This window comes from Myodes glareolus, chromosome 5 (assembly GCF_982192425.1).
Source record: "Myodes glareolus chromosome 5, mMyoGla1.1, whole genome shotgun sequence".
Lineage (NCBI taxonomy): Eukaryota > Metazoa > Chordata > Mammalia > Rodentia > Cricetidae > Myodes > Myodes glareolus.
In genome coordinates, this window is record NC_142030.1 from 39,876,187 (window position 1) to 39,888,370 (window position 12,184).

Sequence of the window (12,184 nt, forward strand, 5' to 3'; positions counted from 1 at the left end):
CTCTGGAGGCTGAGACAGACTGATCTCTGTGAGTTCAAAGCCAGTCTGATCTACAAAGCAAGTTCTAGGACAGTTAGGGCTGTTACAGAGACATGAAAACCCTCTAGGAAGATAGATAGATAGATAGATAGATAGATAGATAGATAGATAGATAGATAGATAGATAGATAGATAGATAGATGATAGGTGAACAGGCAGATTGTATCTGTTCATCCTTTTTCTCCTCACCACTATTATCTAGCATTCACTAAAGAAGGGACAATAGCATCTATTTAAACAATATTTGTATTATACTCTGTATCATAAATGCTGTACAATTATACAGAAAGAAGTGCATAAGAAATGTAAACACTGAATCACTATAGGCAAAGGTTTGAACATTCACTAAGAATCCAATCATGTCTTGGGATCGATCTCCCAAATGATGTCTTCCAACTGCTGTTTGACAATGGAGTCACTATGGGGCAGTGGTGCTCAGCCTTCCTAATGCTACCACCCTTGAATACAGTCCCTCATGTTGTGGTGACCTCAACCATAAAATTATTTCATTGTTCTTTCATCACTAACTGTAATTTCACTATTGTTATGAATTGTAAGACAAAGATCTGATATGCAGGGTGTATGATAAAGTGACCACAAAGGTTTCTTGACTCACAGATTGAAAGCCACTGTTCTAGGGCTACACAGCCTCCCCAATGTGAGCACACATAACACCAAGAACTGAATGAAAGTTTATAAGTCAAACACAGTTCAGCAACTTTGGTTCATTTCAATTTTAAACAGCATACTATATGAAGCATGAATTTCATTCCCATTATAGCTGCCAAATGTTGTTAGACATTTGATGAGTATATATCCTGTCAGTTTCAGAATGCTTTGCTTACAGCTATAATAGCCTAATAGCTGTTAATTTTTCTTTCACATTCCCAATTCATTATGTAATTAAAATTTCAATGCTTCAAATTCTGGAAGACAGTCACATGTGAAGAATAATCATGAAAAATATTTAATGGTATACATAATTGTGATTTTCAACATTCATTTAAAACATGTACTTTTAAATCATAGTTACTTATTTTTTTCATTAAGCTATACATGCAAACCTGTATCCCAAATTTTACACAAGCCATAAATACATCCTTTCTGGAGGATGATTCTACTGCCTCATCTACACTTTCTTTTAGTTGCAGAATTTTATGCAACTGAAGCGTTAACAACAATTCCACTGCTATAAACAAGAATATACATGTTTTTTAAGTAAAAGATGAAGAAATTTTACAGCGTTTAATATGGTTAAATTTCCTCTACATGGATATAGGTTAGTCACAATGTTTTGTACTAAAAGATTTCACTCACAATTCCACCCATTCTTTAATTCCATGACTTTTTGGTGGGCAAGTGCTGAGACCTAATCAGAACTAGTACCCAGTAAAATATGGACACTAAATATGACCTCCCTAACATCACAAATCAATCAAATATCATGAATGAAAGCTATGATCATTAATGATCTCATTACAATGCTACTAATACTTAATGTATCTCTATGAACAAGAAGAAGTATATATGATCTCACTTTCATTAGGTGAAATAGTTTTGGTTCATTTCAATATTGGTGTATATTTCAATATGATGACTTCAGAGTATTCACTCATAAGTTTTGCATAGATATTAAAAACAGAACTTTGAAATTCCTTTAGATTACAATGGGAACTAATTTATGTTTTAAGATAACGCCCTGGTAAGACTTCCCACAAGATAAAGACTATGTAAAACAGACACATTCTGTTTTCTAAATTTTCCCTAGGGCAAAGATCTGTTATTTAGTGCAATATGCACTATACACCCTCACAGAACCCATCTTGGATTTTATGGGAAGTAGTTGACATGCAGGCACTCCAAGCAGAGACTTTAGTATAAAACACTGCACAGTTAATGGCTTTCCTAACTGCTGAAGTATGCTGTCAATTCAAGATCGGCTACTTAACTTCTCCTTTAATTTCTTATTATCCATTGATTGATATTCACTGATCATTTCTCTACGAGCAGCTTTTCATTAACATAAGCGACTGCAGAAAAAGTAAGATCCCTTTTTTTATAATCAGTGGTTTTAACAAGCTACAGACTCAGAGTGTACTACAATGACAAAGCAATTACAATCAATTAATTTCCATCTGACAATTGCGGTCTCCTGGGGTTCCCATACAAGTCTACCAATTACATTGCTGCCACAGTGGGAATCATCTGTCAGCACATTACAGAGGATCAGAAACCAGAGGAAGTGTCTCTGAAATAGACCTGGGTATAAGAAGCAGTGAATGCACACTTGGAATGTACTTGAGACATCTATAGTTATGACAGGATAAGAGTAGATAATTGGATCTACTTTTAAACCAAAGAAGTAACTACTAGACTTAAATATTTTACATTGATATAGATTTTTGCATATTGATGCAAATTTCAGTTTATTTTTGTTAGATCATACTCTACACACATTTTCAAGGTATTGTACCTATATAGCTTATTTAACAATGCAATATAAACTTCTAGATCTTGAAAGTTATCATTACCAACTACTTAGGATAATAAGGAATGCAGATTAGTACTTAGTCACCTATTACAATTGAGTTTGTAGTCATATTAGGTACATTTGCAAAGTCAAGCACAGATATATTTTATATTGACAGGTCATCTTCAAATACTTCAAAGATCTTGAGAATATGGCATTTAAGATGTTTTAATAATGTATGTTTTTATTTTTATTTTTTATGAGACATGTCTTTTCCTGTAAGTGCCAGTCTACTTCAGAGATGGGCATTAAAGAAGCTCCAGAGAATTTACTTCCTTTGTGTCAAAAGTAAGCCATGATAACAATATTGTAGAAGCAAGACACAAAAGAAAGTAACTGCAAAACTTTGCACCGAAAAGCTAGGCTAGCCCTTCAGACTATTCTATTCCACAGAAAGGTCTGTCAGATATACTAGACCAGTAGTTTGATGATAGATGATCCAACATTACAAAGGAACCTTGGGTGACCATCCATGTACCCATCTCTATCTGTCATTTCCCACAATTTTTAGAAGTTGGTAGCTTGCACTTCCTGCTTATTCAGATAACTTTTTTCCTTAGGTCTCTGATGGAGTTTAAGATTTAATAGTTATAGTTTTTCTTGTTACCAAATTCAGAAAAGAAACTCTCTAAAGAAATGTTTAAAGTTGAGAGACATTAAAAAATTTTTGGTAATGCAAGTTAAAATAGATAGTGAATTAGGTACAACATTTTGGACTCACCAATATAGAATAGATATGGAATATTTTCTCTGCATTTGTCAATTGTTAATGCACTAGACATTGTTGACATATTTATTGTCTGTATTTATTACGTATAGTTACTGTACCTTTTGCATATAGTTTTTCATGCTACATATACCAATAGCTTGAAGAATCACAGAATTAATTTCTAATACTTTAACTAATTTCCAAATGAACATTTTGACAATTTTGTAAATCTCCATGAGATGGACCATGAGAGAGTGCTGGATTTGATACTTTTTTAAGTAAATAAACTGAAATTACCAATAAGTTTAAAATCTTTACACAGCATTTTGTTATGATATTTACATTGTACTACTCACTGCAAAGCAAAGAACTTGGGGACACGGTAAAGACTTATGCCACATTAAGTACAAGTTTGTTCATAAAGTAATCATGCCAAAATTGAAGATTGACAGTTCTCAAAATCATATTGCTATATGAAATTGAAAACCACCTAACTTATCATATGTAAAATAAGCAGCATACAGAATACTAAAGTAACCATTAGTGAGGTTTTCTATAACTTATAATCAAATATAGCCTAGGAATAAACACTAAAATCAATAAATTTGTTTACAAGTATATATACTTATCTGCCTGTATGCATCTAATATTTAACATACAATCACTACAAAATTTATCATGTAGAAAATAAATTAAAATAAACTATCACATACCATTCATTATATTGTATCTGTGCCCCAAGGTAGAAAAACAGCTGAGGTCTATTTTCAGTCCTTTAAAGTTAAACCCTTGGGTTACATCAGAGATCAGAAACCATAGTCTCATATTTAAACTTAGCTAATACTTTTGAGACATATTTATAGTTTTGAAAATTGCAGCACCTTTAAGACAATCCAATACACTAAACTGACTATAAAGTGTATGCTATAATTTTGGGATGTCCTTAGCTGAATTTATTTTTAGAAACATGTCTTAACAAAATATGTGACTTTTACCAAAATATATGCTATATTTATTTGTGTAATTTTGTTATATAGATGAAAGACTTGGCAAATCAATACTACCTTGAATCCCATTTTTCTTTAAAAGCTTTCATAGGATTATACTCAGTAGAGACTCATTATTAGATACCCCTCTCTCGCTTCCAGTCATGTATATCATATATGACAAGACTGAGTGCTCCTGAGAACAGTAGGTTTACACTCCTTCTACCTCTGATTTCATGTATGGTTTCTCAAAGAGGTGGATACAGAAGATGTTTGTAGATTGATAAATATGCTTATGCTTGAGCATTTTTCTGTTGATATTGAAATCTGTGATTGTGTTTTTGTTTGTTGCTTGCTTTTTTGTCATCATAAGAAATAAACTCGGTGGCTAGATAGATAGTTCTATGTTTAAGAGCACTTGCTACTCTTACAGATAATCTAAGTTTAGTTCCCAAAACACACATGGAGGCTTATAGCCGTCTATAGCTTCAATAACAGTGCCTCTAATCCCCTCTTCTGGCCTTCCCAAGCAATAGTCCTAGGTGGTACTCACAGACAAATGCAGCACACACACACACATGTACCTAAAATAAAATAAACAAATACAAAAACAAACTCATAAAATATCTTAGACAATTAAATATTTAGAAGTTTAGTTTTGAGAAGCACTTTGAAAACAACTTAGGAGCCAGTTATGGTAGTAAAAGTCAACTAGTTGTTCCAAACCATAACCCTGTGAAGTCTGAGGCAGGAAGGAAGTCAAAATTTGAAGACATCCTGGGCAACTTAAAGAGATCCACATTTCACAAAAACGAGAACAGATAAAAATATAGAAGTAGCTTAAAATTTAGGTAAAGTACAAAGAATTTCATATAAATGAAGAAATGTTAATTCTATGAGATGGAGAACAAAGATAAAGAAATCAAAACAAAACAAAAATTAGGAAAGGATTTTAAAAGAGAGGTCATGGCGGGCAGGGGAAGGTAAAAGGCTTAAAAAGTACTAAGGTCTTCCAAGCTTAAAGATAACAGGCCAAGGGCTCAGGGAAAGAAGGCAGGATGGTGGTTGAGGAACCTGACCACAGGGGCTAGGCAATTATCTGGACCACTCGTCTGACACTGTTCCATGTGGTTTAATGTGCTTTCTTATTTTTATTGGGTTTTGATCTCTCTCCCCAAGGAGGTCACAGAGAGGTTTTTTTTTTGTTTTTTTTTTTAACTTTTGTATTCTTTCCACTTCATGTAGCATATATAGTAAGCAATCAGCATAGCAATTAAACACACTGTAGGAAGGAGTGGTAGTTAATTCATTAAAAGTAAAATGAGAAGAAAATGTATGGCTGAAAGATAGGAATCCCTGTGGATTTTTGCAATGAAAGTTAATTTATTAATGACTAAGAAAATGGCTTCTTTTCCCTTTAAGTACTGAGCTGAATTTGACTGTCACTTTGGGAGGGTTTCTATGTTCCAAACACAATACAGCATACACTGTGGGAACCCATATTTCTGTTGCAAGAACAAGAATGTGAAATTATCTATTACAGGTATTAATTGAAGCAGACAGTGAAAGAAGAGAGAACTTAGTTCAGGCTGTCTCTGTTTCTGAGAGCATCACAAAAGATCAACACTGGAGTCTTGTGCTGAGTGTGTGTTATTTAATTGTCAGAGAATAGTATTGCTAGCAAGATCACCTACAGAAAACGCAATGGGGCAGAGAGAAGACTGAATTAATCTTTCACACTCCTGGCTGGCAAAGGACAGTTTCCCTCATGAAGTTTTCCACTTCCCCCTGTTAGCTCCTCACTTGACAGTTCTCTAAAAGGAAGTTAGGACTGCAATTAACAATCCCAATGGTTTAAAATATCTTGAAGGTGAGAGAAGTAATTTGCATATGGTCTTTATCTCTGGCAACCTTTTCAGGGCTACAGTGTCAATGAAAACTGCTCCATGTATTGAAATTCCCTGTTGAATCTTCCATTTATTTGGCACCCAGGAGAAGAAACCCTGGTGTGAGATTGATTTATAAAATATTTAATACAGTGTTGTTTGAAAGAAATCATACCATTCTTCAGCTGACGAGGGACAGAGATAGCTTCCCCCTCCTATGGTGAGAAATCAGCCAATTGTTCACTTTGCTAATGTAGGGAAAATAGGCATGCTGGGCACATTTTGAGGTTCAGTTGAATGACAGAACTGTTGGGAGAATTGAAGACTCTTGATACACCTTAAAGACACCCATTCTCTCAATAAATCCAGAAAGACCCCCCTTTTAAATTTGTGTGACATGTCTACTCCCTTCCAGCTAGAAATACTACTTAGCCTAGAGGTGGTGGCGCATGCCTTTAATCCCAGCACTCGGGAGGCAGAGGCAGGTGACTCTCTGTGAGTTTGAGGCCAGCCTGGTCTACAAGAGCTAGTTCCAGGACAGGCTCTAAAGCTACAGCAAAACCCTGTCTCAAAAAACAAAAACAAAAAGCAAAAAAAGAAAGAAAGAAAGAAAGAAATACTACTTTTAAACTCTGTTATGGCAGTTGGGTATGGTGGGGCATACCTGTAATTCCAGCATTCCAGATGCTGAATTCAGCAGATAGATTCTGTATCTGAGGCCAGTCTCAGGCTACACTAGGCGATTCTATCAAAAAAACAATCAAGAAAGAACAAAAAGGATAGAGGAAAGTAAGAAGGGGGGCACAGACAGAGAAGTGGGGAAGGAGGGGAGCAAGGGAGCAGAAGGAGAGGGAGCGAGAACTACCTCTCTTCCAGCTTAAGTAAACCTACATGGGACATATATTTGGTGGAAGTAAATTTTCTTTCTCACTGGAGAATTTCTCATCGAAGTCAATATTCCTTATACCTGTATCCCAACACATATCTATGCAAACTGCCTCTACCGTGATGCTAATAATAGTGACAGTCATTGAAACCCTTGAATGCGTGTTTATTCTTCCCAATCCCGATTTTTGCTCTTCAGATCTTATTACTGAAAAGACCCGTGCTATATTCCCCTCTAACTCTAAATCGAAAGATAGCTTAATTTCCTTTTTCTCATCTTGTTTTCATCTCTCCATCATGTGGCCTTCAGCAACTTCCATACTGCCCTGTCCTCTATATTTGACAACACTGTCATATCTGTTCAATATTCAAATTCTGGATCATTAAAGACTAGTTGTCAAATCACTCCTGAAGCATACTCAGAAGAGTTATTTATCAATCATCTTTCAGATAGCCCTGTGAATTGTTGATCTTGAGGCTCATTCTCTCTTCATTTGATGAATATAGTGTGGAAGCCTGACAGATTGTGTCCTGGGCTCCTGGTTTCATTGTTCTTATCCGATGGCTTCCAGACTCAGAGAATCTAGTTTGACATGCTTTACAATATTGCTTCCCGCTGGCCAGGATTTTATTTCTGTTTTTTTTCCCCCTACTCATTCTCCAGGGTTTTTCTACTCCCGGTGTGGTTTTCAAATCAGAATTATTTGAATCACCTGCAGGCAGCTGTGTTAGATACAGGAACTCTCGGGATCCATCCTAGACTCACGGCACTGGAAACAATGGGACTGGATCCTGAGTCGTGCTTTTGTGAATTCCTCAGGCGATTGTCATGCATCCTGCACTGTGAGCATTAGGTGCTCTTGATGATTCTATTTATTGTCATCGACATGTCAGTAGGTGACAATTGTCTACCTTTATCCCAGAGTTTCTTATAATTCCTGCTTATTACCTTTCATCCCTAGTTACTTGCAACCACAAGCCTAATCAATAGAAACCTGGACTCTTGCCTTCCAAAGCAGTCATCCTTCAGGATGTGAGATTCCTCCAATTGGATAGCATTGACACACCTGTGATTCCAGAATCCTGGGGGAACCCTTCTCTCAATCCTTCACATGCACTCATAAACCACTGGTAATTTGCCTCTGATCTTTTGATTACGCCACCTACTTCAATCCCTTCTCACCTGGACTGAGACCCTTTTCAGGGTTGCTGGGACACAAGCGGGTCAATCTAAGACAAATTATTCACACCAAAATCTCTGCGAAATATAAGCTTGCTAGTGTTTTCCAGCACATCCCAGGTGAGGAGCCTGGATTAGAATCTGCCTTGATCATCACACAAAGCTGCACTGTGACTACTTACCTGATTTTTCGTCCAACTTTGCAAAATAGATGATGAATCCGGGAGTCCTGTCAAAGCCCTTTCCACATCCTTGTAATTTCTCTTAGAGTCTGATACAGAAACTATGTGCGTTACATTATTCCTGAGGGCAAGTATTGATCCGACTCTAGTACAGTGAGTATCCTAACATTACAGGCTCATAGCTCTCATGCCTACTTTCAACATGAGGTAAATGTTGCCATGGAGCTCCATATCAGTCAAAAAAGTACTTTTGAGAGTGCAACAATGTGTGTGTGTGTGTGTGTGTATGTGTGTGTGTGTGTGCGCGTGTGCCCGTATGTGCGTATGTGAATGTATGTACCTGAGGCTTGATAATACTTAAGTTTATTTTTTTAACTTGATGTGGCAGATGCCATTGAAAATATATAAACAGTTTGATGTTTGTTGATTGAAGAACTTCACCAATTTGAAGCTACTTATATTATTTTGATACAGAAGATTTTAAAGATACTTAATATGTGTGATGATAGATAGAACTGTAATTTATCTGTGTGTCTGTAAATTTGCAAGGTCCAATAGCCCACTCTGCTTCCTAAAGTTAACTCTTTGATTTCTGGAATAGCAACTGACCTCTGGAACTTTGGGGACAGGCATCCATGGTGACAGACATCACTCAGAGTTTAAACAGTGTTACTTATCAGCTAGAACATAACCACTGTACTATCTTAACAATTTATCAATTTATATAATTAATGTGGCACATGACCTTTAGAGTTTTTCATGGTCTTCTGTCATTAATATTAAGTTTCAATCTCAGGAAAAACACCTGATGTCCCTATTTAACATATCAGAGTGGGCATGGCTTCCAGGTTCTCCCAGCATACCCCTGGCCCTACTTGTTACAGGGTATGGCTGGCATACTCTGCCCTCTACCCTGAATTCTTTGGTCCAGGGACTAGACTCCCCTTCCCAGCTGAGACTTTTTCCTATATAACCCAGACATTTTGGTAACTCAGCACTTTTTGTACCTTTGGTCTCCTGGTTGCTACTTCTGGTTCCCCTCTCGTCCCTTCCCCATCTTTCTACACGGCACAATAAAGTTTCTCTTCCACCCCACCTAGGAACAGTCGTGTCCTGTCCTTTCCCTCTTTCTTTCTTTCTTTCTTTCTTTCTTTCTTTCTTTCTTTCTTTCTTTCTTTTTTCTTTTCTTTTTGACTGTTTTGTGTTTAGTTTTTGAGGCAGGGTTTCTCTGTGTAGCACAGGGTGTCCATGTAGACCAGACTGGCCTCGAACTCAGATATCTGCCTGCCTCTGCCTTCCTCATACTGTGATTAAAGGCATGCGCCACCACTGCCCAGATACTTTCTTTCATTCCCTTTCCTTTCTTCCTTCCTTCCTCCCTTCCTTCCTTTCTTCCTTTCTCTTCCTTCCTTTCTTCCTTTTTCTTCCTTCCTTCCTTCCTCCCTCCCTCCCCCCTCTCTTTCCTTTCTCCCTCCCTTCTTTCCTTTCTTCCTTTCTTTTTCATTAAATTATCACATTCATTTTTAGGATTTTAAACCAGATAGACTTGAGATAATAGATTATTGAAGCCCACATGGAATAACAATGCTTGGAGTAAGCTTATTCATCAGATATAAATTTTTCCTTATTTTCAAGAGAAAAAATTGGAACATGGAAGAATCATGCACCATTATTAGGATGTTGTAAGTAGCTTATCAATAAAAAAGAACACTCCCCACAATCTTTTCAGCATTCACAGGATCATTTTAACAAGTTTTGAATACATTTAAAGGATAGATAGATAGATAGATAGATAGATAGGTAGATAGATAGAGATATAGATCTGGGCCTCACCTTGCCAAATGCTCTCACAGATCTTCTGTAAGTAAATGTATCAGCAATCATAAATCACTACTCTTTGCAACCCATTTATCTGTATTCACTTATCTCCCAGCAACCATATTTGAAGAACAGACTGACACAGTGGTTGGGAGTAGGGGAGGTAGGTGGGTTCAACAATAAAACAGAAAGCAGGTTTCATGAAGCTCTATTCCTTTTTTTTTCTTTTCAAAATTTCTTTTTATTCTCTTGTGGCTTAGAAATAATGTCTAAATATTGACATAATTCTCAAACATTTTGCATAAAAATGAATGTATTTATTTTATTTAAAAAATCACAATTTTCCTCTGAATAGTCACAATCTCTATTTTGAGTGTTAGTAAGTGTGAGCTCCACCTTCAGTATGTGGGGCATGAAGAGGGCACAGATGCTGAAGTTTACATGGAACCAGGCTCTTTGCCTTTGCAAACTAAATTAATATTATAGAAATAGGAAAAGTCATGGAGATTTGTCTACAAATTACACCATGAAGAAAAGGCAAAAAGGGGGAGTTTCCAAAGACCCTGTCAAGGGAATCTTTCAGAATATGTATGTATTTCAGCTGCATGCAAAAACAAAACAAATCAACAACAAACAAAAAACAGGGGAGAATTGTACTAAAAGCCTCTAAACAGCCAATAGTTGTTCAAGTTCACTACATCCTCAAGCCGTCTTGAGTCTCCAAGGCAGACAGCATATTGCTAGGTGCACACAGAAAGTAAAGAAATACCAGCAGAGGCAGTAGGTAATGCAAGCATACACTTCACTTGAAGTGTTAGTACTAAAAGACATAAAGGGACCCTAGAAATATCTAGAAGCCAAAATCAGAGTAAAGGTGAACAAAGAGAGTATCTGAATATAAAAAAATAGAGGGAAGAAGAAAGTTAAGGGGGAAGGTGGGGAAAGAATAAGAGAAAAGTGTTCAGATCTCCTTGATCAGCAGCATATGGCATCACAAGAGCTGACCTAACTCTATTATCGCACAGATTGTAGAAAGAGAAAAGACATTTTATGTATTATTCTCCAAAATAATATTTTAAGGTTTTACTTTTGCCATGGAAAAAAGGGATTCCCTTTGTATTTCATGCCTTAGTAATCTTCGGAGGAGTAGATAAAAGATACAGGATTAGAGTACATGTCACACCAAAAAATTTTAAAAAATCTATGCATCTTATCTGTCTCTTGGCTTAAAGATGTCCATAAATCTTGACTTCACAAAGCTATTTTTTTCAGAATTGTTCATATAATTTATTTATTATATCACTTCTTCATTTTTAAGTGTTTAAAGTACTCAATAAACTCCAGAGTTCCACTAAATAGTAATCCTGTTCATGCTTAGTCTCTTAAAACTCTTCCACTTGCGTGGGCATTTCCTCCAAAGAATGTATGTGTGTGGTCAATACACCCAAGTAGAGTAGTCCAGAATCATTTGTATTTATTAAAAGGGAGCCCAAATCGAATGAGTTGCCACATCCAACTCCACTAGAATGGATAACAGCATGTACTAGCAAGAAAGAGGAGAATCTGAATGCAAGCTGCCGGACCTGCCATGTCAGCTGCAATTAAAGGGTGGTGTTGTTGCAGAAAAAAAGCATTTAAAAAAACTAAAAAAGTATTTATTAAAGATCTAAGCCTTTATAACAGATATTTTGAAATGGCTTACTTTTTACTTTAATATTATTATTTTTATTGAAAACAGATTCTTCTCTCATATAACACATCCTGACCAAATTGGAGATCTCCATTGGGTACATTGCCTTGAAGTTTGGGGAAACTGTGGAAGAAGGGGAAGAAGAATTATAGGAATTGGAGGGGTAGAAGACATCAGAACATAGCCCATAGAATCAAATAAACAGGGATCATTGGGGCTCACAGAAACCGAAGTGGCAAGCATGGAACTTGAATTAGGTCCTCTACAAGAATGATGTGG

The 12,184-nt window shown here is 36.4% G+C and overlaps 1 protein-coding gene across 10 annotated transcripts in view; it reads right to left on the reverse strand.

The window, feature by feature from the left end:
• Nrg3 (neuregulin 3) overlaps positions 1–12,184 on the reverse strand; it is a 1,014,491-nt gene that overhangs the window by 565,377 nt on the left and 436,930 nt on the right. The gene's annotated exons all lie outside the window — the stretch shown is intronic.